The sequence below is a fragment of the Cygnus olor genome, chromosome 7 (genome assembly GCF_009769625.2).
Source record: "Cygnus olor isolate bCygOlo1 chromosome 7, bCygOlo1.pri.v2, whole genome shotgun sequence".
NCBI classification, from domain to species: domain Eukaryota; kingdom Metazoa; phylum Chordata; class Aves; order Anseriformes; family Anatidae; genus Cygnus; species Cygnus olor.
This window is the reverse complement of record NC_049175.1, coordinates 22,925,858-22,950,611: the sequence shown is the minus strand read 5'-3', so window position 1 is coordinate 22,950,611 and position 24,754 is coordinate 22,925,858. Positions and strand designations below refer to the sequence as shown.

General features: G+C 37.7%; 1 long non-coding RNA gene across 2 annotated transcripts in view; it reads left to right on the top strand.

The window, feature by feature from the left end:
• The first annotated feature begins 8,581 nt into the window (after positions 1-8,581).
• LOC121073377 overlaps positions 8,582-24,754 on the top strand; it is a 43,836-nt gene continuing 27,663 nt past the window's right edge. The window contains exons 1-3 of one of the 2 annotated variants that reach the window (XR_005821663.1): positions 8,582-8,684; positions 18,725-18,860; positions 20,407-23,680. This is a non-coding gene — a long non-coding RNA (uncharacterized LOC121073377). Of the gene's footprint in view, positions 8,685-18,724; positions 18,861-20,406; positions 23,681-24,754 lie in introns of those variants that run through there. The other variant, XR_005821662.1, reaches the window with a different exon arrangement.

The following is a 24,754-nucleotide window of genomic DNA, read 5'->3' as shown; positions in this document are numbered from 1 at the left end:
CCATCACACGTGCACACAAACCACAGCCCTGATTAATTTTCAAATTCTGCTCTGCATCTGAATTTAATCCAGATTTAACCACTAGATAACTTCATCTGTATTAATGCACAAACAGTTGATGATGCTTTCCTTGCTATAGCAGGTTTTGGAACCTAGACAGTAGAAAGATTTGATAGCAGTTTTATTTGATTTCTCAGGAGAGGAATCTCACTATGCTGGTTTAAAGGCAGATCAGGAATGGATCCAGAATCTCATAGCTCTAGCTCTGAGGCTTAGCTGCTTTGCAAGCAAACAAGCTGGCAAAGGTAGGGGAAAAAAAAAGAATAAAATAAAAGAAAAAGAATAAAATGGATTTCAAGCCTGAATTACATGGCATATATTCTCAGCTTGCATGTCCCTGACCCTGATGCTATTGTTAATGATGCTACTATAAACATCACATTTCAGAAACAGCAACAAACTGGCCAGTGTGGGGAAAGCTGGCATTGCATCCACTGACATATACTTGGAAGATGCAAAAGAAGGGATTGCCTCCTCTCTCTCTTTTTTTTTTTTTTTTTTCTCCCCAGTTTCTTTAAGAGTCTTCACTCAATCCACTTCCAGTTTTGCTTTGTCCAGCAGCTGCTTTGGATGAATGCCACTACAAGACAGACCACCTGCGTCTTCCTTTACCTCCTCCAGAGGTCCACAGTCTCTGGAGTAATATTTTCTCCCCAGAATCAACATCAAAATATTACTTGGATATGCACATTCAGGAATGGAAACTATCAATATTTTCCATTCATGCCCAAGTTGATTCATCCTTCATCTGGCTTTACCCACATAGCTTCTTTCGCAAATGGCATTGATGCAATTTTGGCCATCTCAGTGCTTCTCCATAGCAAAAGACCTGTTTCCATCCCAGTTCTTTCTGGCTTAATCCTTGTCCCGTTGTTAAACCAATGATCTCCCTACATGAGGATCATGGATAAGTTTCCAAGAAGAATGGTCACATAACCATTACATGACCATGGACCAAATGTCAGCATTTTATCTGCCCATCTGTTCACCATCTCCTGCTATCTGTTCCTTTGGCCATGAAAGACGGAATGAAGAGGAATCATTTAACAGTGCATTAGTCTCTTCTAAGGAAACCTTCTGTACATTTCTATGCATTTAAATACTAGTCCATTAGACTCATATGCTGAACTAGCTATGCATGTAGCTAATTTAGTCCTAATCAAAGTGATCTCCATTCACAGCATATGGTTTTGATTATATCTAATGGATACGACTGTCCTTTCCTGAGACAATTTCCTGCCTTGTGAAGAAAACTAGATCTATAAGAACAGCTTCCACCCTACATTATTGGTCTGTGAGTTGGCCATAGGCATCTAGTCCAATCTTGTGATAGTTTATAAGGCTTGCCTTGGACAACCCTTCAGTGCATTCTGACAAGTAGTGACAGTGTTGGCCTCTCAAAAATAGCATAATCTTCAAAATAATCTAATACAGCAGATTAAGGTCTGTGAGTAGCTAAATATAAGTTGACAGAAAGATGATGTTCAGTCACAGAACATGAATAAGATATTGAGCATAATTTCATCATCTTTCCCCATCGTTCTTTATCACTGTGTAAGTGATCAGGTATCATTCCCAGTACTTTCTGAGGTTCTTTCATAATGAAAGGTTCAGAGATCCTACTGATCCTACTTTTCTTTTAAAAGAAAAATCTGAATATGATGTGCAAATACTCTAAAGTCTTTGAAGTCTGAGGCTTCTTATATTTCAGGATAGTTTTAATTCTGCTGAATAACCTCTTTACACACTGCTGGTCAACTTTTTGCTAATTCTGATAAGTAAGAACTGATAACTCTAGAGATTTCCATACATTTCCATAAAGCTTGCCATATGGATGCCAATACATAGCAGACTCTGCATCATTTCAAACTTCATGTGCTCACAGATGCTGGGATCTTATTTCAGGTGGAACAAATGGCCAGACTCAAAAATGCAGACTCCTTGTTCTGTCACTGTACCTCCCAGCATATTTCCAGCTACTGGGTAAAGCCTCACTAAGGGTTTTTGAAATGAGGAAATACAACATCCCTCATGGTTGAGATTTTTTTTTGTCTTTTTTTCAGTTGATCAGTCTCTCTATGCACCTCCAGCCAAAACATTGTAAGAGTCCAAAAGGGAGAGACAATTCCTTTATTTCCACCCTAATATCCTATTTTGTGGATGTGCCACTTCTGGTCCAATAGTTTCAAAGCTGTATTTGCCTTGGGTTGCCATGTATTACTTTGGAGTCTTTGGACTGTATTGTACTTTGTTTCTATAACCCAGCTATTGGTTACCTTTTCCATAAGAAAGTGCACATAATGGAAAGAACTGGATTTCTCTTATTGTCAGATTACGCGAATTAATATGCAACTTTTTACCACTAGAACCAAACGTATTTGGTATCTTCCACATATTTGCATAAGCCTCTATTTATTTTAGCATTTCCCTTCACTGAAGGCTGTACATTGTTTTGATAATGTCAGGTCTTCGATGCACTGCTGTGCTGTATAAAAGTTAACAGAGGGACAAGCCAAAATCATCAATTTTAATGATATTTCAACATCATTCTTGCTTGTGTCATTCCTGTGTGCACTGCAGCCATCATCTGTATTTGTCTAAAATGGTCTGTGCCAGAGCCTAAATGTAGAGAGAGCTGAAGAGGCTAATCTGTTACAGTTTGACAAGGTCTAGCTTCATCTGGCAATCCAGTGTGGCTGAATGCATCTGGTGAATTGTGCATCCACTTTCTCAGATCCAAATTGCTCTGTAGCTTCATGACCCTCTTATCTCTTTGCTGTCTCTGTCCATCCTGGCTTCCTTATCATATAATAGGATTTTGTTTGTATCTTCCAATTTTATCTCTATTGGCTTTCAACATGCACGATGCTGAGAATGTATGCTGGTGGGTAAATCTCCCTCTCTGCAGGTGGGTGCTGGTAGCAGCAGGATGACTTACCCTAAATGTACCACCTCATCCGCAGTGCAGGGCTCTCTTTAGTCATGGCTGCTGGCCACTCTTGTCTTGGTTCATTTCTCATGTGAACCACTACCCACACCAAGGGGTACCTCTACCCAAAGTTCTGCCTACCTAGGGCCCTCTACAAAAGGCTTCAGAGACTTAAGTACATGGGATGAAAAGTGCATAAGGCCAGATATATTGATATATCTGCCCACTGGTCCATGGCTACCTAGTTTTTTGAACCCATTGTTATATTTTCACCAAATGTGATGAAAGAATAGAAATCCCTGAGACAGGATGTTCTTAGGAGCTTTATGAAAGGAAATGTCCAGGTCAGAGAGACATCTGACTGCTTCCCCCACTGCAAAAAAGACAGCATGAGTTCAAACCCTTTTAGATCCCAGAGAATACACATTAAAGAGAGCATATCTAAATGTCTTAAACGTGGGGAAAGCTTCAATGACAAGTTACATCTTCTAGACTTGAGAGTCAGTCAACACAGAAACAGAAATCTGGAGAAAATCGGGCTTCATTTGCTCTAACATTCATGAACAGTTTTTCCTCTCTGGTCCTCAGAGACTGAATGTGAGGCAAAAGGACAGAGGCACTGCTCCCTTTGCTTCTTTCTAAATTATAGAGGCAGTTAGAATTTATGTTTTCAGCCTGTCCTTGTGAGAAAACTGTACAAATGATGCTGCTATTACTATAGGAAAATATTTATGTCACTATTCTCCCCCCATTTTCCTTATTCTTTCACCTTTTTAAATGCTCTCTTTTAGTATTAGACTATTTTTTTCCCAGCTGAATTAATCTCTCTTGTTGACATGAATTGAATAAAAACCCAGCCTTCCTCCTTCACTTCCAACCCTGGATGGCCTCACTGAATTTAAGCTGGAGCATACAAGGGGAAGAAGTTACTGGAAGAAGTGTCTTTACTTTTGTAAAACAGAATAATTAAAGCATTTTTTTTTAATTTTTTTTTTTTAGCTGAAACAAATTTGTTGTATTAACCTCTCTAACATTTTATGTATTTATAAACCTGAGTAAAGTCCAGGTCATAGGAATTTTACAACATATGCAGAAGATATTTTATTAGAACCTGAAAAATAAAATAATGATCAGAAGAGGGTGCTCTCAGCTCATGCTGTTTTGCTATTGTTTTGAGCATTTTTTTTGGAAGTCTGCAGAATTTTCTTTTCTCTCTGTTGAGATTAATAAACTTTTTTTTTTTTTTCAAAATATTTTTATGTGGATTTTCACTAAAAAGTTTGTCCTTCGTACTGCACCATGTGTAAAACATAGGTTCAAGTCTTTAATTATTCTAGATTTTTTATATCCTTTGAATGTTTTCTGTAATATGAACTTGCTCCATTTGGGCCTAAGCTTTAAAGTTATGTTCATATTCTCATGCGTCACTCTGGTGACAGTAATATTTACAGGAACTGAATTTTCTAACACCCACAACAGTGCTGTGGAAAACTTAAAAATTGCAAGAGGAACAACTAATTCCAATAACACTTGCATTTTTCTCCAGGCATGAAAAAGGGACAATAACATATAACCAAAGTGATCAATTTCCAATTACTGAAATATCCAAATATCAAAGTATTCACAAACACGTGATTACTTAATCTTTAGAGAAGAATTTAATGAAGTCTTAGTGCTGCCAATAATGAGTTTTTAAAGCCTGGCTGAGCAAAGCTTTTAAGCACAGAGTTCTCTTCAAGGAGTATGGTACATCAGAAAATACTGGATATTTGATAAATTTTACTAAAAGTGTTGATGTCACAGATAAAAATAAGCTTTATAAAAGTTCATTGATAAATGCACGTGGAGTCTTCATTATTTGGAGAGCTAGTCTTTTGAGGTGATGAAACTTTACTAAAATGCTCAGCACTAGGACACAGGAATAACACAGCTCTAATACTCAACATTTGCAGACTCGGCTTGCTTGTTGCAGAGGGCAAGTTCAGGTAGGAGGAAGGCACCCTATGTTAGCTGGTACAATGGAGCACTTAGCCCTGGTGCAGTCTGCTCATGGAAGAGAGCTCCCTCACTCTGATTCCCCACTATTTTCACTTTTTCTAACAATACTTGCACTTACAAAGTACTGTGTAGCCATTTTTTTTTTTTTTAACAGGCACATACAAAAACTGCCTGGAGGTGGAGGCTCACATTTCTTGTATTTAACAGCAGTGATTGAAGTGACTTGTAAAAGGACTCTTGCTCTGAGTCTGTGTGCGTACATATATCTATATATGTCTATATATATGTACAAATGTTTCTTGGAAAAGCATGTTTTTATGGTTGGTTCCTTTTGCACTTAAGAGACTGTATTTCAACAATGAGCATCATCAACTGTCAGATCAAAAACCAAAACAAGTAATAAACAGGGCTCCTGCAGGTCCGTGTGCAGAGAGGAGCTGCTCCCCAGAGCAGCCTTTTGGGAAAGAATTAAGAAAAACAAGCAGAAGAGAAAATAGGCTCCCTGCTTCACTGAGTCTGTTTAAATTGGTGGGAAAATGGCTGATATTTGCCAGGACTCTGAATAAGGAAACCTCTCTTCCACCATTTTAGATGTAGGTTTATGCTGTTTGCTGTTTCTCAGAAGAAAGGGAAGAAATGAAAGTGAGACAGCAGCAAGCACAAAAACATGAGCAGTTTTCTTATGAAATGTTTATCTGGAAGCATCATATAACAAAGGAGGTAACCTGTCACTTCTCTTCTAATGATTTCCATTGAAGTGCCTGCTGTTCATGCACTCTTCAACATGACAGGTTAAAAATGAAGGAACCATATAGCTGGGCAGCGCTGTCCCTGCTGCATGGAGAGATTATTTCTGTGCTCACACGGATTACAGTAAAATGGGATTCAAAGGCATGTCAGAGAAAAAAACACACGTGAATTATTGGGTATCCACCACATACTGAAGAAGGAAGACCAAAGACTCTAGGTCGCTCCTGTAGCTACTTAGGATGAGAGAGTGTCTGGAGGACCAGAGAGAGGGTGCATTAAAAAGTCATAGGAAAAAGCAGAAACTGAGCCATCAGGTCAGCAGTAACTAGTACAAGTAGAAAGGCAGTACATACCCTCTAATCACACTGATTGTGAAGGAGACACTAGCATGCAGAGAGCAATTGCAGAGGGATGTTCACAAAATCATATCTGACCGCTCTGAGACTTGACAGGGAGAACAGATATTAGTGATCTGCACTGCAGCTAAAACACTGCAATGCAGGCAGGAGAATTGTTTTACCCTTAAGATCCAGCAAGTATTACAAATACAATTGTGAGTATAGTATGACCTGAGAGATGGTAACACACTGGTTCCATTGCTGCCTAAAAATTCAGATTTGTCTAAGGGACTATTCAGATGTTAACATCAATCACTCAGTTTCTAAATGCCTGGAGGAAAACTAGAAGAGGTGTAATGAGAGCCCCACAAGATGACACTTTGGAAAACATCAATCTATTTCACCAAATTCCAAGGTAACTTTCCACCCCAAATGGGATTACTGTAATAAAGAAGGGGAAGATCATCCCATTCCAGAACAGTACCATTTCTCTCTCTGAATGCCTTTGCAGCTGATGAGATGTAAACTGAACAAAAGAAGAACCTGAAGTTTTGATTTTCAGCAGATTTTACTTGACAAACTAGCATAAGGAGCCCTGTAGCCTAATAGATTGAGATTTTGGATACTTCTGTGCTAGTCCTCCTGATAACTGTTAGTGTGCTTTAATTTTCAGCTGGAAGTTCTTCACCTTCCACATGAAAGTCCTTCGTCTGATAATGCAAGCTGTTATCAGCAGCTATATGTTACTCTTTGAACAAGACAATAGATTTTTCTAGTAGGACTTTGGGGACTCTAGTCTTCTGCATTTGGGAAAAGGATCTGGCCCCATCTTAAGGCCCCATTTCTTTGACTCTGTGGTGATCTTTATTATCAGGGCAAGTGAAGGCACAAGAGAAATGTGTTTGTAAAAAGTTACATAGTGATGATATGTTTGCTTTTTATTAATACCATTTTCTATTCAGAAATATTTCAAATCCAGAGAGACTCAGTGTATCATTACAAGCTCTGAATCACAGCTTTTTGGATGTGGAAGGCCAACAAAGGTGAATATATTATGTAAAGCAATTAGCTGCAAACTATTCTGTGTTAAAAAAACTTTCTTGTATTTAAAGCAAATTTAAATCAACTGTCTCAGATAAATCCACATAGTTTTTATAGTTCAGTGGAAAAAGATAATTGCTTTTCACAGAGAGTCATCCTAATATTTTTTCTGTTTGATACCTCAGTCTGCGAAGAACCAGCTGAATTATTCTATTTTTGAAAATATCTAAGGACAAAGGGCTGTTTTTTATAGGTCACAACAAAGAATTTATATGCAGTATTTCTGCTTTGGTTTGTCTCTACCTCCACCACCACTTTCAGAGCCAGCAAATGAGCTGTGAATAGCTGCTCCTCTGGCCCCAATATCTGAAGGAGCAGCAAGCTGTAAATTGTCACGGCTGCACGTATTCTTAGACATTCACATTTGTTGCTTGCATTGTTATTTTGCCTGCCCCTGAAAACCTGACCTGATTGTATGTACAAGAGTAGATCTCTGTCTATTGCCTATTGCTATTCAGCTAATGATTTAACCACACATAATTTTTGTTTAGCTTTATTGTTCACTAATTAATATTTTATTGTTCATAAAATCCATGGTCTGAAAGCTGTTACTAAGCCTGACTTACCTGCATTGATTAGCAACGATTTTACATTAAAAAAAAAAAAAAAAGGAAGAAGAAGAAAAGAAAAGATCACCAGTGTATTTGTTGCATGGATACTTAAGGATATTCTGATTATAGATACACAATCAATTGTAATTGTTACATAGGTGCTTAAATTGGTTATTCTGTCAGGCTAGTATAAAGATCTACATTTACTTCTCAACTTTTAGGTCAATCCTTAATCAGTCATTTTTGAGTGACCAGCCCTTTTCTGCAAGTGGGGTACCATAGAACAGCTAGAAAGTATCCTGCTCCTTTGAATAGCCTGCATCAGTGCTTCTCAGGGGGAGTCTGGAACTCTGATGAAAATATAAGCAAGAAAATTGGAGAAATCCTACAAAAGACTTTGGAATATAATACATTCAAAAAATCAGCATGGATTTCTGCAGTAAAACTAAACCCAAGAATATATGACTGATCCTGCACCCTTTACCCCTTGTTGGTGAAGTCTGTGGGGATTCATCTCAGATACTTTAAATGGAAAAAAATGAAACTGTAAAAACAACAGCAATTTGGTTTTTGATTTAAAACAGGCATTTGTACATGCTGTTTTTCTTTCCTCCAACAACAACAAAAAAATAAAATGAATATTTTATAGTTAAAATGCATTTATGTGTAAAGAACCGCAAAGTTATTTCCTCATTGCAATGACTATAATTGTATTGCTTCAGATAACCCACAGACGTCTCTATAGGACAGAGAACTATTCAGTACCATGTGAATTCAATCCTTTTCAGAATAATCACAGCTGGTGGATAGGGAATAAATGACTGAATGAAGGTTTGCAAAACTCTGCCCTATACTGACACAGCAATTTCAGCTATTCATGGGGTTAGTTCTGGGAGTCTCTTTATCAGTAGGATATTTGATCTGGAAAGACTTTTCAACAATCCTGTTTTTAAGAGTGTAAGTGTACTTCTTGTTTCACTTTTGAGGTATATTTAAGGTCTATGTCTTTAATGCTGACTTTATGAAGACTAAGAATCTGTATGTGATGAACTTCAGGATTGAAGGTTGATCCCTACAATTAAATGTTTTGCTCAAATAGGTGGATTTAAAATATACTTGCTGTTCGCATGTAAGTAGTTCTCTGGAAATCTTGTCTGTGAGAGAACTGTATCTGTTTGAGTCTATTGCCATGTGAGACAAGTAAAAAGCAAACTTCTTGTTTTAGTTTATTAGTAAAAGCAGTATCTAATACTGATAATGCCTGTGTAGACTGGAGAATTAAAAGGACTAAAGCCAAGAGTTTTAGCTGTTTCCATTCTTCAGATTCTACAGAATTAATGTCTTTTCTTCTGCCCTGATATATTAGTTTTACATGAGTTGAATGCCTCTGAAAATTAGCCATCAAAATAAAACATAACACTTTGTATTTTATTTTATATTATTTTTAATTACTGGGTATGCTATACCTGGCTGTAATCAGGTGTGAAGCAGGTCCTGAAACCTTGTGGCTAATATCTAAGAAAAGGCCTATGGAAAAATATTGAAGGACAACTTGATTCCTCAGCAGCTATCATCTACAGGCATTGTGTTTTGAACCCAACTCTGTGGGCGTGCCAACAACAAGTCAATTTCCAGAGCTCTAATGTGCTATCCTACCTATGGCTGAGCTGGACTTTCAGCTGTATCTCCCCCTCTGCTGCACTGGATGGGCTTTGGGAGGGAAATGGCAAAGGTGTAAACAACAGTGTTGTGCAACCGAGTGGTGGACCCAGCCACAACCGTCTCCCAGAGGCTTTGTCTAGCTGGATAAAGCAGAGGCAGGGGGAGAACATGGGGCGGGGGGGGGGGGGGGAAGGTTAAGAAATGTTGAACCAAGGTATATGTGAACAACATTTTAGGAATAATGCTTAAAAAGGCAAAAATGTACTGTAGATGGTATAAGTGTATTTCATTTATTTGTGTTGTAGCATTTTATGCTACTTCTCTGGCAGATATCCAGTAATTCTGTGAGTCTTAGAGAAAGGCTGACAGAAAGATGATGCTGTGGGGATTTCAATCTTACTGATTTATAGTCTTGGTTATGCTGCTTGGTTAGTGGATCATTATTTCTTACAAATGACAAGTTGCAGAAGCAGGTAATATTTTTGTCTGAATTTCAACCTTGATTTAGAATGCATGCTCACTTAGTATTTTGTGGCTGTTAATGTTTTAATTGTCAGTACTTTAAAAATAAACAATAACAACAACAACGGAGAAATAGAACAACAAAGCAAACAAAGAAAAGCAGGGGTTCTGTGTGATGGATCCCATTTAGTAGGTACTACTAGCCTGTAGTACCGCCCAGACCACACCACAGCTAGCTTGTCGGTCAGGGAATGTGCTGCCCTTGCCACCTAGCCCAGACAGCATGGACAAAGGCTCCCAACAATGTTGCCCCTCCTGGGCTAGAGTCCAGACTGCAAACAGCCCTAATAAGCAAAAAATGGTGTACTGTCGTTAGCTACACATAGACAGATGTGAATTTAATTTAGGGGTTTCTTGCACTCAAAAGAGGAACTTAAAATTTCCTTTTCTCAGGAAATAAAGTAGTATTGTTTTGCAATTAGACCCATGAACTGCTTTCTTAGCTTCCTTCTCTGGATATTTCTTGCTTCTGAAGCTGGAAGTTGGTATTGTAGGCTTAGTTGTCCCTTTCAGCTGAGGTCAGGTTGGTGCTGCAGTGTGGGTAAGGGATGATTGGACTGACACTTCTCGGTGCCCATCTGGCAGTGAAGGAGCAGTGTAGCAGAGCTTTTTTGGACTGAATCTCGGATTTGCTTTCCTCTTCCTCCTGTGCCAAATCAGGTACAGGACATGCTTCTTCCAATGCTTCATGAATGCAGTTTCCAAATGCCACTTAGCTACTAAAGAGAATAATTTAATGCTCTTTTGTTCAGTCACTGGGTGGAGGAATCATCTCTTTTTCAGATGGGGAGAAATGAGATGATGTCCGGTAGGTTACACAGGGAGCCAAGGATCTGAGGAGAAGGGGTGGATTTGCAGGAAGGCCTGCCTAAGGAAGGGTTTAGACCACTGATACATGTCATTGTTCTTATTCACTTGTATGAACATATTTGATGCACACTGAGTTAAAGACTTGGATTTTTCTTTGCAGCCCATCTTAGTGTTAATGAGCAAATAATTCTTACAGGGTGTTTACAGTATCCTGTTTAAATAATCTTCTAATGCATGTAACTCAGTGCATTTACTGAGCCAATACAGATCATCCTCTTTATTGAAAACCACTGAGCTTAATAACATCACAAAAAAATGCCAAGAATTTTGCTTATTACATTCCAAACTTTTCAAATATTATTTCTCATACCAGTCATTCAAAAGTTAGCCTTAGTCACAGGAAATGTGGTAAATAGTAATATAAGGAAAAATATGACTGATTATGTCACACTCCGTGTTATTTGCAGGCTAAGTGCCTGACTGAATTTCCAACGGGGCTAACGAAAATGTTTGTTTGACTTCAATTAAAGTTTCATCAGGCTCTCAAGCCACCAAGCAAATTAAACTATGTGGAAGGAGTATGTTAATGTGAATGGGCAATCTCTTGCTTAAACTTCTGAAGTTTAAAGCCTGAAAAAAGACAGAGGTTACTAAATCATTCTGATAGACAGAAGCCAAAATAATCTCTCAGAATTTATTGTTTTTCCAGATAACCAATAGTGATAAATAGAAAAGTTTGAACTGGTCTCAGTAGAAAAAAAAATCTGTAAGAAATATATCTCCTTACTTTTCAAATTACAAATTATGACAACCTGTTAGCATAAAAGATCTATGTACATCATTGCAGTAATTCACAGAATATCTGCAGTGATAGAGCAAGTTTCTTATCAAAACTGATATTAAGGATCTACTATTTTTATAGCAACATTGTCACTATGGGTCTTTTTTAGTCTGAATATTCTGTGTATTTTTATATATATTGCAATGTATAAGCTATTATGAGATGGCTGAAAAAAACACATTATGATTTTGAAACCATTCAACCCCCAGGAAGTAAACACTATACTAACCTTTTCAGTTAACTTATTTTTTTCAATCCCAAACTGAATGTATCACTTTATTTTTTAGTAGAAGAGAGTCTAAAGGCTCTTCTCCAAATCTGAAACATAAAGGGGCTATACCAAGGACAAGATTCTTGATTGTGCGCAACCCTATGAATTTATGAGAATGCTTTTACGTATTTTTCAGTTAAAAACATGGGGAGGAAACAGGCCTAATCAGAATTTTTGTGCAAGTATTTTTTGCAAAACTACATCTCCATCTGGCATTTTTGATCTGGATTTTTTTTTTAACTTCTACATTTGGGAGGATAATTAATTTATTTTGACAGCAGAATATTCCCCCTAATCTACCATATTTCCGAATTATACCAGACATATGGCTTCTGTGTCATCAGCTCTTGATGCTTGTTCTTGGTTACTTGAGCTGGAATGGGGTCTCGGCAACCTCTTCTAATCTTTCCAGAAGGTACAACTTTGGGACCCATGCCAGTACTTGGCAGCACAGTGCTGATTAAATCAGATGAACTCTATACTGAAACTAACAAAACCAAAACCCCAGTGAGGAGGACAAAGCAGTTAGTCACCTTCTATAGTCCAGTTTCCACCTGCTCCCACCTTGGCTTTTCTGTTCCAGTTCCATGGAGATGAAGACTTACTGACAGCTGCAGAACGCTTCTTTTCTATATTAGAAAAGAAGATTCTCATAGTAACTATGTTTGTAAGACTGGATTAGGCAAGTGAGGAACACTAATTGCTTCTGAAGACAACTGAGAAAGCTTTTGGCACAGTAAGATTTTTTTCTTCCATAGGTAGGCTTAGCACCCTTTTCACTCATGTGCAGAGACTGATACGAGGAGAGCCTTACTGTAAAGGATTCTGTATGACCCAAAGGCTTGCATGTATGGCTTACTTTGAATTAATTTCCCAAATGCACTGCTTATCATGAGGTGTTCTCAATAGAAACCTTCATAAGCATTGTCTTAGCACTTCTTGATTCCTATGTGCACAAATGCATTGACAATATGAGTCAGTGCCATGTGTCTCATTTGTTCTGAAACTCTCCTATCTGTCTTTTACCCAATTATATTAATAGTGGTGGAGATGCTACTTAATGTGTTTCTGTACTCAAATTCTATGTAATTTTTTGCCTCTGTACTAAAGTGAATAATTGGCTTTTTTTTTTTTTAAATCCATAATGCCCAATAATATGTTCCATTGTTAAATGTCTGTGTTAGTCTCCAAAAGCTAATTAACCCACTAGTGAACTCTTTGAGGAAATTAAGGCTGCAAGGCATTTCTTCAACCTTGACAGAACGCTGAGAAGTAGCATTTGGGTAACCATTCATGTATAACTGATGCAAAAGTTATATACTTGAGTATCTAGAGGAGACACATGTCTGCCTATTTCAGCTTGAAAGACATAAAATAATTTCATTTCTTGGATCCGCTCAGGCTGGCAACATTTCATATTAACTCATTAGATTTAGTCTTTGGAATTTCCAAGGATGAACAATAATGCAGTGACATTTACTGGAGGACTGGGAAATCCAGGTATCCTGCATCAAGAAGTGAAAGGATATTAAAGGAAAGTTAGACTTTCTTCACAGGTTTACACCTTCATAGGTTTAAGTCACCACCTCTTTTGTAACTAAGCGTGAATACCTAATTATAGCATATTTCAGAGGTGTGTGATCTTCATGAAATAATTTAGAGACTCTCAATTTTTCATTAGTATCTTGTCATTTTCAGAAATAACAGTTCATTAAAGTTCAGTAGAATGATCTAATCTATCATTTTGCAAAATGATGACTATTTTGATAGCTTTGGGCATTAATTGTGTTTGTGATGTCCTTTCATTTACCAGTAACAAGAAATTATCCCATTAGTCTGTGGGCTTTTCACATGGAGTCACCATGCAACTTCTACTAGAACGAGTGCACAACGGGTGCTCTGTGAACAATATGTGATTACTGTTTAGAGTGCTCGAAGGAATCTAGCTCAAAGATCAGTCTTCAAGCAATTAATTGTTATGTGCATGCAAGAAGGACTTGAGGGGTTATGTCACTTTTTTCATCTGAAATAGTCAAACTAACAGGAAAACAAGCTGCAGATTGAAAATTTTATTGACGATCTGTTTAAATATTAGTTATGCAGGTATGTACAGCATCCAAGGGCATATGAGTGTAGTTCACTGTGAAATGTGTGACTTCAATTCATAATGTTCATGACTACTTAATTTCAGAATAATTGCACATGTGTTGTTTCCTCTCTGCCTCCTCCAATTAATCAATCCTTAGCATGTTTGTTGAGAAACTTTATTGGGAAAATATCAGAATCTCCTCTAGGTTTTCCCATGTTCAGAAAAGTCGATGGTAACATATCACAGGATGTCTTTGGGCTTCAGTGATTAAATTTAGAATTTCTGAAGTAATTGCTTTCATTTCTGCTTTAAAGGCCAGAGTAAAAATAAGCAATGAAATCTCTCTTCTATTTACATAAACAACAGATGATCAGGCATAGGAGTACTCTTGACGGTACAGCCCTAATGAATTTACAAAACCAGTGTTTTTGAAGTATTCCACTGAGAAATTTTAAAGATGAAGTAAATTTCAAGGATTTGTGTAAACCTGTTTCAATGCTGATCTGTGACTTTTAAATTCATAAGATCTGGAACAAACTTACCCAGCACTTGGTAATCATAGTTTTCAACAAATAAGCTTACATAGGAACATAGTAAATGTAGGTGAAAATAAGACCTCTCATGGCATGAAACCTATTCAGGAAGGTTAAACTATCTTAAATTGTCCTGTTTTTGTTATCATCTAGGGACGTATACCTGGGCAGTCACAGCAGAACTGCTGAAGTTTCTGTGCCCTGAGGAACACGGAAAATGTACAATAAGCTAAGAATAAAACAAGTGTTTCTCCATGTTCAGTCCACCCTCCTATTGCATTCACTGGATAACTGTTATTACAAACTGTTGTGGATAAACTGTTTTTCTTCCTGAATTCAGTATCCTTAAGAGAAATTAATAAACTTGATAAATCCCCTGCTGTGTCGTCCCCGTCCCCCCCCCCCCCCCCCCCCCCCCCCCCCCAAACAACAAAAGGGGTGAGGTGCGAGACAGGACCCAGCAAACCAACCCAAACTCCAGTAACACTCACCCCTGTCCCTGTGTGTTAATGCTATTTGAGGGTTGGCTGTCTGTATACCTAAAGTTCAAACCACAGATGCTCAGTTCAATTTCTGGAGAAACCACAGCAAACTTTGTACAGTGAACTTCTTGTATGGCATTAGGGCTTCATGCTATTTCTGTTATTTGGCAGGATTAGTTCTATGGGATTGCTGTTTCCTTCATATTGTATTTTCACTTTCTTGCTGACTATACACATAGAAGTCTGTTCTCTCTCTCTCTCTCTCATAAAAATAGAAAATGTCCTCCATGAGTTTTAAAATAAATAATACTTTAAAACAAGTTAGAGTTGTCAAAATATATGGAACTTGCTTCAGCTGACATGAATTGTGGTTTAGCTTATAAACAGTGAGGCAACTGAGTTGGCATACCTTTATCTAATCTGAAATACGCTTATTAAGCATGGAAGAGGAGATAATTGTTGCTATGGGGTCAGAAGGTCTTTAGGAGAGAAAGGGGCAGCAGAGCTGTCAGTGAAAAGAAGAATGGCTCCAGTCCTTTGTGTTTGGGTAAACTCTTTTCCAAGATATATGTACTCTAGCAACGGAAACAAGGGTATCCAAATCTGCCCATTATGGTTAGCAAATGCATAGCTTGTTTGCAATTTTTTTAAATCACTAGATGGACGTATTACAAATGAAACAATTTGGTATAAATGCTAGTTTCTTATTAAACTTACACCCTGTTTCTGGTAGCAAAATATACTATAGTTACAATGAAAACGTAAGTTCCTACTATTTCTTAATTGATAAATTATATAGATTGTGTTACTGTGTATGAAACCTTTACCTTCCATATGGATTTCATAGCCAATGACAATACAATTGCACATATGTCAGAAGCTGATGTAATTCTGATAAAGTTTCTTAAACTTAAGAAAAATGCTAATTATATTTGTATTTAATTGCAACAGCCATGTAAATACAAAGCTCTGATATAACAGCAACCTAGCATTTTCGAGCAGTAGGAATTGTGTATAAAACATAATCGGAGGCATAAAGGTGACATGTTATGTCTTGGAACAGAATCTTGTTACTTGATACCGTTAGTTGGTTCAAATGGGTATGCAAACCTCCAGGAAGTACACCACTGGTGATTCACTACTGCAGTGGAGAATGGTGATTGCCTGCTGAAGGGTATCTGGCAGCTGAATTGCTTTAATATGTGTGGTGTGTGTGTGTGTGGTGGTGGTGTTGCTGCTGTTTGTTTTATAAGTCACAGCAAGTCTCATGGAATTTTCTGGTTGTCTTGTGACAATGGTGAACCCAGGTATCAGTGAACTTTTTGGTCCCTGGCATCCTGCAATCAGTGCACATCACAGAAGCAATCCCTGTTGAGAAAATGACTCATGCTACTTAGTTTTGCCTCACACTTTAACATGGTTTTAGTCACCCCTTCCAGTTACAATTATATAAATATATTTTTTTCTGAGAATTCTTCTTCACACTCCTATAGCCCAAAGGTATGCTAGTTGCCTTGCTTTACATGGAGAGGGGCAAGCAGTAAAATCCTATGGAGCAAAACTACCTTTATACTCAGCATAACTAGGATTTTCACGCAAATTCCTATCTGCAAAGAACATACACGCTAATTTTGGGCAGAGTGCAGCAACATAGAAAGTTTCTGTAGGCCAACACAAAGTTAAAAGATATCAGAGTGGTTTAATTTAGACATATTTTTCATGTGCTCATATCCTTTACAAAAATCTTGCAAAACAAATCTTTAGCACATCTCGCCCCCCCACGAGGAAACAGATCTTGAGGGGACAGAGTAAAAGGGCAGAGGCCTGGCCCAGTCCCAGTTGTACTGCATAGATGGAAGGCTAGAGAGAAAAATAAGGTCCTTGCTGGATTACATTTCCAATGGCTAACATTTTTACATCTGGAGCCAGATTATCAAGTCAGATCTCAGTCCCGGGAGAGTTTTTGCCCACAAAGCCCACCCACTCACAAGAACGGCTTCGAATGTAAAAGCCAACTGAAATCTCAAGCTGTCAGTGGTACACAAAGCAAACTGTAGGTCTTCCCTTCATCTGTGATTCTAATCTGCAATGTAAAATTGACCCTTCAGCTACACTCATGCACTTAGAATGTTGTTTTATCTGACGCTCTGTGCTATAGCATGAACAGAAGTTAAACAAACCTACGGGTTATTTTACTACTTTATCCATACAGAAATAGCAAACCATTACTTTTTTTAAGTACAGAAACAGTACCCTGGCTTTCTATTCATATTTGCAATAAAATCAGAAATACTTTTCTGGAAAGAGCTTGAAAAGATATTAATTTTAAGAGATTATAGGACAGCTCTGGCCTTCTTCAAAAGGAGACAGAATAATAAACAGACATAACTCCCCTTTCACAAATGCACTCACTGACTATCATTTTTAAACTCTGTTCATGGAGCAATTCCTATTCTATTTCCAGCATCCCAAAGAGCAATGACATACAGCACTCACTACAGTGCTTCTCACATCAGGAATAAAAGGAATAAGAGCAAATAAAAGTGAGTATGGATAGACTTTCCATTGCTCCCATTTTCTAAAGAAAATCATTTTTCTCTTTTATGATCTGCCCCTGCACACAGCTGATAGATGAATGCTTCCCCACACTTTAGCTGAACCATCTGTGTTAGCAAGGTTTGCAAGAGAGTCCTGTTCAGCCACTAAGTAATAGTGCTGGCCAAAAAATACACTTGGCTTTCATGAACTATTTTCTAACTTCCCTATTTCCGTTACCTCTTGGAGCATCACATTTTGTACTCTGTAAGCTGTATAAACTATTTCAGCTCTATCAGCTCTAAGAGTTATTGAAGACCTGTCAAAGACCTGACTTTGAATAAGGAATTAGATTTTCAACATTTCTGAATTTTCTGTACTCTGCAGGGATTCTAGAAGAATTAGATAATTGTATTGTAAAACTCTAAACATTCCATTTTGGACTATGCATGAGTATTTTATGTTACATATTTTCAGTGTATCCAAAGTATTTGCTATGCTTTTAATGCTATGTCGTCTTTTCAAAAGAACTTAAAATTCGAACATTAATCTGATAATTAGAATGTTCCTTTCAGGGCACTAAACACATTTTTGTCTGGCATGCTTTACAGTGAGTCCACTGTATATGACATTGTCTCAGTACAAGGCTCACCCTGTCTTGTCTTCCTGATTAATTAGAAACAGATTGTAGCCAGAGTTTTGACTGGTGGAAAGTGATTGTTACACAGCCAGGGACAAATGATTTTCCCACAGAGTCATTCCAGCATTCTAAAGCCAAGTTTAAAAATATCACGGCATTTTAATATTTACATTCATCATTGAAAAAAAATGAACACATGGAAGAGACTGTAAGATATGGTATAACAACAGCCATTGTTCACTTTATGGCACTGTACAGAAGCTGATCTAATTCTTCAGTTGTTACAGCTGGCAAACAACCAGTCTCAGGGCCAAACTCTTGCAGCATCTGTGTATAACCATCCAGTACAAAATTGGCAGTGCAATGCAGTTATATAGGCAGGAAACTGTTTATGCCCTGTTATTTTCTATATGGTTTCCTATATAATGCTTGGGATCATAATTTTAGAAGCTCCTCTCAGAACCACACTGAGGGGGAAAAAAAACAGCCTCCCCACATCTGTCTTTTTGCTGTTTATACATTCAGTCCCTCCCCATGAGAAGAAAAATTTGTAAGAGTGTTTCATTTTTGTATTGTTTTTATTTCTGTTTGTGTTTATATTTATTTATACAGAGTCAGAAGAAATGTTCTTAGCTTTCTTCAGCGCTAGGAGCAATCCTGCCATCCTGGGAGCAGTTATCCTGCATCCAAGAGGAGCCTTCACTTCTACTTTTTCCTCCTCGAAGGAGACTGTGGCCTGATCTTCATGGTGAGTTGCATGGAGACAGAGCAAAGCTTTTGATTAGATCATTCTTTTCTTCCTAGATTTACAAGGAAAACTTCTAGATTTTTCTGGCTATAGATCCAGAAGCCCTAAAGATAAGGAAAAAAACTTGTATTAAACACACCAGTTACTTCTGTGACCATCATCAGGTCTGTAGGCTTCATCTAAACTCCAGAGCAGATGTGCCCCATGAGTCCTGCTGCCTTCGTTCCTGGGCTGCCTGTTAATGAGGGTACAGAACTGCACCTTGATCCCTTTCCTTGCCTTTTCTGGGAAGCCAGGGCACGCAGAGAACAAAGCATGCTCTGGGGGTATTGTAACAACCAAGAGATGAGCCAACATCTGGAGTTAGGGGTACTCTGGGATCTCACAGGTTACACACTCCCATAGGAGCCCTTGTTTATTTTTCCTCTTATGAAAGAAAAATAAACAAATTTCCCAGCAGTGTCTCAAACTGCAATCAGATATATGTTCTGGCTGCTGGACACCAAGTGGACTAGGCCTGTAATATAAATGTTCAGCTGCAGGGAAAATTTCTCCTTGGTTGCTTAGAACAGATCAAATGGCCTATATCATTCAAGTTAGGTACCATAATTGCTAGGGAATGTTTATTAAAAATGTAATTGATATGCCTATTATGAGTAGAATTCAGGACGTGAGTAATCTCATAATCTGCTCCATTTTCACTGCAGCTTCTTATGTTAAGTTTTTTTGACCATTGCTTCAATCGCTACATTCTCAGGACAAAAACTCATCACCAGGATTATCAGTTTCATAAGAAATAATATAATTCTGAAGAGTCCTATAAAAGGACAGTTTATTAAATGATTTCATAATTTCCTCCTTTTTAACCCCATTGCCTAACGTTTATTTAAAAGATAGTTGACATTATTTTTAAAAAGCTTTGAAATGGGCAGACATATTCTTTGTTTGTTGTAGCATCTAATGTCCTGAAATTCACGGATATTTGTGTCTCGGTATGATAGCTATATATTGTAGTGGATCAGTCACAAATGGGGGTATATAAGAAAAACAGAACACTAACATGTTGTAGAACATAAAATAAAGACCTTTACTCCTGAAATTCCTCATACATGTCTAAAATATCAAGTGAGGTGTTTCTGGGGCTGCATATCTTTTGTGTTTATTTGGGCTAAAATTTTTCAGTGCAACTGAGAAATCTCTTACTACATATAAAAAATAATTAAAAATATATGTATGTGACACTTAACAGAGGTATATTTTGTTCTTTGTGTTTTAAAAACACTTTGTTTAAATATGTTACAGTACTCTGGAGTAGATGCTTGTCAGTTAAATTAAAAGCATTTTGTAGCTGGCACTTGTGTTATGCTGACAAGCAGCTACAAAGAATAGTATGTTTGCACAGCAATTGCTGAAATTATTTGAGAAAGACTGCACCTTTCTCCATCAGGTAACAGAAACGTCAACTTCATTTGAAAAAAAAAAAAAGAAAACACATCATGAAAGGAAGTTTATAAAGATATATTTCTATGTTTGACACTTTCATCAGGTTTTGGACCAAGTCCCTCGGCTGTACTCCTGGTGGAAAAATTACATCCTGTTCTGTGACTTTCAAATCTCAAATGCAGATGTGTCATTCCTTAGAAACATCACAGGAGTTATTTGCTCAGAGAGAATCAAATTTGTGTGAATTCATTAAGTCAAACAGGACCATAAGTATGCATGATGAACCATATGTTTGCCTAAAGAAGTGCTGAATCAAGTGAACGAATGTTTTCACAAATAAATAAATGTGTACACAAATGACATCATACACATCATTAACAGAGATAGTATGAATCCCTTCTAAAATCCAATCCCTTTATCTATCCATAAACTGGAGAACCAACTTAATTAAACTGTAGTAAGTTACTTTCCACTGAAAAATCATTCATGAATACATCCTCCTGCCACAGATCTCAAAAAAATGAGCCCTGAACTGTCACATAAGCCTTTGATTAGGAAAAGTAAATACGCATACACACTAAAACTAAAACAGACTTAGCTTTTTTATAAGCTTTTACAGTCTCATCAAAAATACAGAAGCAACAGCTGGGAGTTTTAACATATGTCCTACTTACAGTGCACAGCTTCCATTCAACTGTAGAACAGATATAATTATGTTCATTAGGTTTTGTGAGATTTAATTAATATTTGTATAAGTCTTCGATATACCTAGTTATAAATCAGGATTAAGGTCAGAAGTTTTAATTACTTCATCTTCTCTCATGGGTATCTTTCCATATTATTAAGATATTTTCCTTCTATTCTGATGAGTATTTGAAATCTAAAAGATTAGGGGCTTCAGCACCTGTCTGCAGGATACCCTCTCTAGTTTCAGCTGATATCACAAATATCACACTCATTAAGCTACAAATGTGCCCAGTTTTACTTTAAAAGAGCAGATGTTTAAGAATTGGGACTTTCCAAGCTCCATGTGGCATTAGCCCAACAGTAAATTCTTTATCTACAACTGTGAAAGCATCATGTTCCTGGGAGAAGTTAGAGGACAAGGGAAGTCTGTGGAATGAAGCCTGAGATGGAAAGATGTAAAAATGATCATACATCTGTAAGTAAGTATATTTGCAAACTGGAAGGAAATATAACTATCACTTAGTCCCACAACTCATTTGCGTGTTAGCTTTTATCTGTTTCTAGGATTTGCTGTCATATTTTATACAAGTATATGCATTTTGGAGACTGGTTGTGTTCACGTTCAGGTTGTTGTTAAGTACAGGAACATGACAGCAGCTGCATTAGGTCAAGTCAAAGATCCATATCATTAGCACTGTCTCACACTGCCTAGAGAAAGCAGATGTCCAGAAAATAATGCAAGACAGGGCAAGCATATTGGATACTTCCCTCTGAGAGCCTCTAGCCACTTGCAATGCTGAGCCAGACATCATTTCTATGTGTTTAGTAATCCTTGATGGACATTTTCTTCTTCATCTTCAATGTGTCTGGTCAATTTCAAACAATGCAAAATTTCCCTGAACATTGGAGGCTGCAAAGATTGAACTACTGTCACACTCTAACAGGTGAGACCCCTGTTTTACTTCAGTGGTAGAAGTAGAGTGGTTTAGACTTTAAATTACTCTAAGAAAGCAATTATCTGCTTCTATATTGAAGGCCATAAAATAATTATTTCTATGCAAAACTTACTGCACACAGAATGTACAAATAGAGCAACAGTATTTTCAACAGTATTTTTTCATACTTAGAATAGATATGTTATTTTGATTAGGAGCATCTGCTATCTGTATGGTATACTGGATGCACTGGAACTTGATAATGTATCACTGTAATAGCAATAGGTATCATCAGTGATGTATAGATACTATATGAAGGAAGAAAATTGGCATGGCTCTAAAGGTTGATGTATCAATTATGTGTCATCCCTATGGATGGAAATTCCATTCCTATGTAAGAATATAATAACAGTGCAATGTGACCAGCGTGGGGATGGTGACCAGGAACCTTGAAGGACAAAGTAGCACACATGTTGAAGGCCTGAAAACTCAGGCCAGGATTGCAGAACGTAAAGAATATCAAGGAGAATGGAGAAAAAAAGTGTGAAAGCAAAAGAGCTAAATGAATTAATCTTTTGCACTGTTGCTTATGAAAAAAGGAAAAAGGAGCTTGAGGAAACTCTGACCAAAAGGGGATAAATTTGAGGAGTTTTCAGCTTGCGATGTCCATAGAACTTACTTAAGAAGAAAATAGCAAAAGGAGCAGTAATATATTCTGACAATTAGGGAGGCCAAATAAAGTTGTCTGGCACGAGGCCCAAAATAGACAAAAGGAACACTGTTTCTCAGAATATATAACATAATTTTGGAACTCACTGTTGCCCCACTTAGTAAATGCAAAATTATTAATGGGTTCACAAGGTAATTATTACAGCGATAAAAGATACTCACTGAAGGCTATTAAGCAAAGTTGTACTGATGCAATCTCAAACTCAAGAAGTGTCTAAACCGTAAATAGATGAGAGTTGGCAGTATGTACCACAAGAATCGTCACTCTACACTTGCACCGTTTCCTAAGCACCTACTCATGATCATCACTGAAGACAAGATGGTGTGTTAGGTGGGTCTCTGGTCTGATACAGTTCAGCTGCTCTTGTGTTCCAGGTACTCCAGCAAGAGGTAGATGGTACCATCATTTTTGCAATTATATTCTTTATAATAAATTTGCTTTATTATAAAGAAAAAGAGGCTTCTTATATTTTTATCTCCAAGATTAATCTGTGCAAGAAACTTCACATAATTAATAAGAGAAGATACATGTTTCCACTCTGACGGGCTGTGAATGTCATAATTTCTTTTGAAAATAAGGAATGTATTGTACATAGAAAAAGAAAAAGACAATTAAGAGAGTGATTATTTCTGTTTGTACAGTAGTTAAAAATTGCCACACAAATATTATTTGTGATCTTCATTCATACTGTGGTGGAAAGATACAGCTGTTACAACAAAGCAGATAAGTATGGAGTGAAATAGGAAACATTTTCTGGGAAAAAAGTCAAAATCTGTATTATGTAAACTGTATTCTCTGATGAGATGAGCTTCTTTCTTCTTCCTCAGCCCTGTTTCATTTTATAGGATTTTTTCAGTATCTGTAGTCAAAAGATGACTTTTTGTTTTATGCAAACAGTATGTATTCTAGTATGCAAGATGCACAAATATTGGGCTGGTGTATATGAATATAGGAGACATTTGTGTGTTTTGTGTTAATGTATGAAGTACTGAAATGTTTCTACGGAGACTTTGAAGACAGATTTCAATTGGTGACAGGTTTTTCATCTGTAGTCTATTAAAGAAAACATTGAGTTGATTTCAACTCCTAAACAAACAAACAAACAATTATGATTAAATTTTAAATTGACTTTTTGCTTGGCAACAATAAACAAGTAATAGGACAGGAGGCTTGTGGTTTCCTGGGTTCTCCTCCTTGCCCTTCTAGAACATGAGAGTGGCATCTCTCTTTACCTAGTCACCAGGGATCTTCCCTGACTGCCACAACCTGTCAAAGGTGATAGAAAGTCACTCTGTGATGGTGGCAGCCAGTTCTTTCAGCATCCTTGGATGGATCCTACACAGACTTGTAGATTTGTGTTATGTTCAGTTTGCCTAAGGGGTCTACAACTCAATTTTCACTTACTGTGGGTAGTAATTCATCCTCTGGCCTTTGCCTCAGGCTTCTTAGAGCTGAGGTCTGAGGGAAAGCCTTGTCAATGAGGACTGAGACAATGAAGGTAATGAGCAATTCAGCCTTTCTGTAGCCTTTTCATTAGGTCCCCTGTTCTGTTCAGTAGCCTTATTTTCCTTCGCCTTCCTCTTGCTGTAGTACCCCTGTAGGAGTTTTCCTTGCTGTCCTTCATATTCCTCACCAATTTCACCCTCCTCCCACTGAACTTTGGCACCCTCTGTGCCTCCCTCTTTTAGTTCTGGCTTTGCATACCCAGGGTACTGTTCTGTAGTCCTTCTGGGTAGCTCGTCCCCAGCATTTACCCTCTGTATGCTTCCTATTGTGTTTGAATCCAGTCACGAGTCCCTTGTCCCTCCTGTGCATCAGGACAGTCCACTCGCCTGCTCTGACCAGGTTGTCTGTAAAGAACGACCAGATCTCCTGGGCCCCTCTGCTCTTCAGGGCAGCCTCCCCTGTATGGTAAGTTCCCTGACCAAAGCGAAGTCCTCTTTCCTGAAGTCCAGGGCCGCTTTGGGGCTGTTTGTCTCCCCCCCTTTTCCTCTGGATTTTGCATCCTACCATCTCATGGTCACTGCAGCAAGTCTGCCATCATCTAAGATGCCACTGACTGATTCTTCTTTACTTGTGGTGTCCAGCGGAGCACCTCA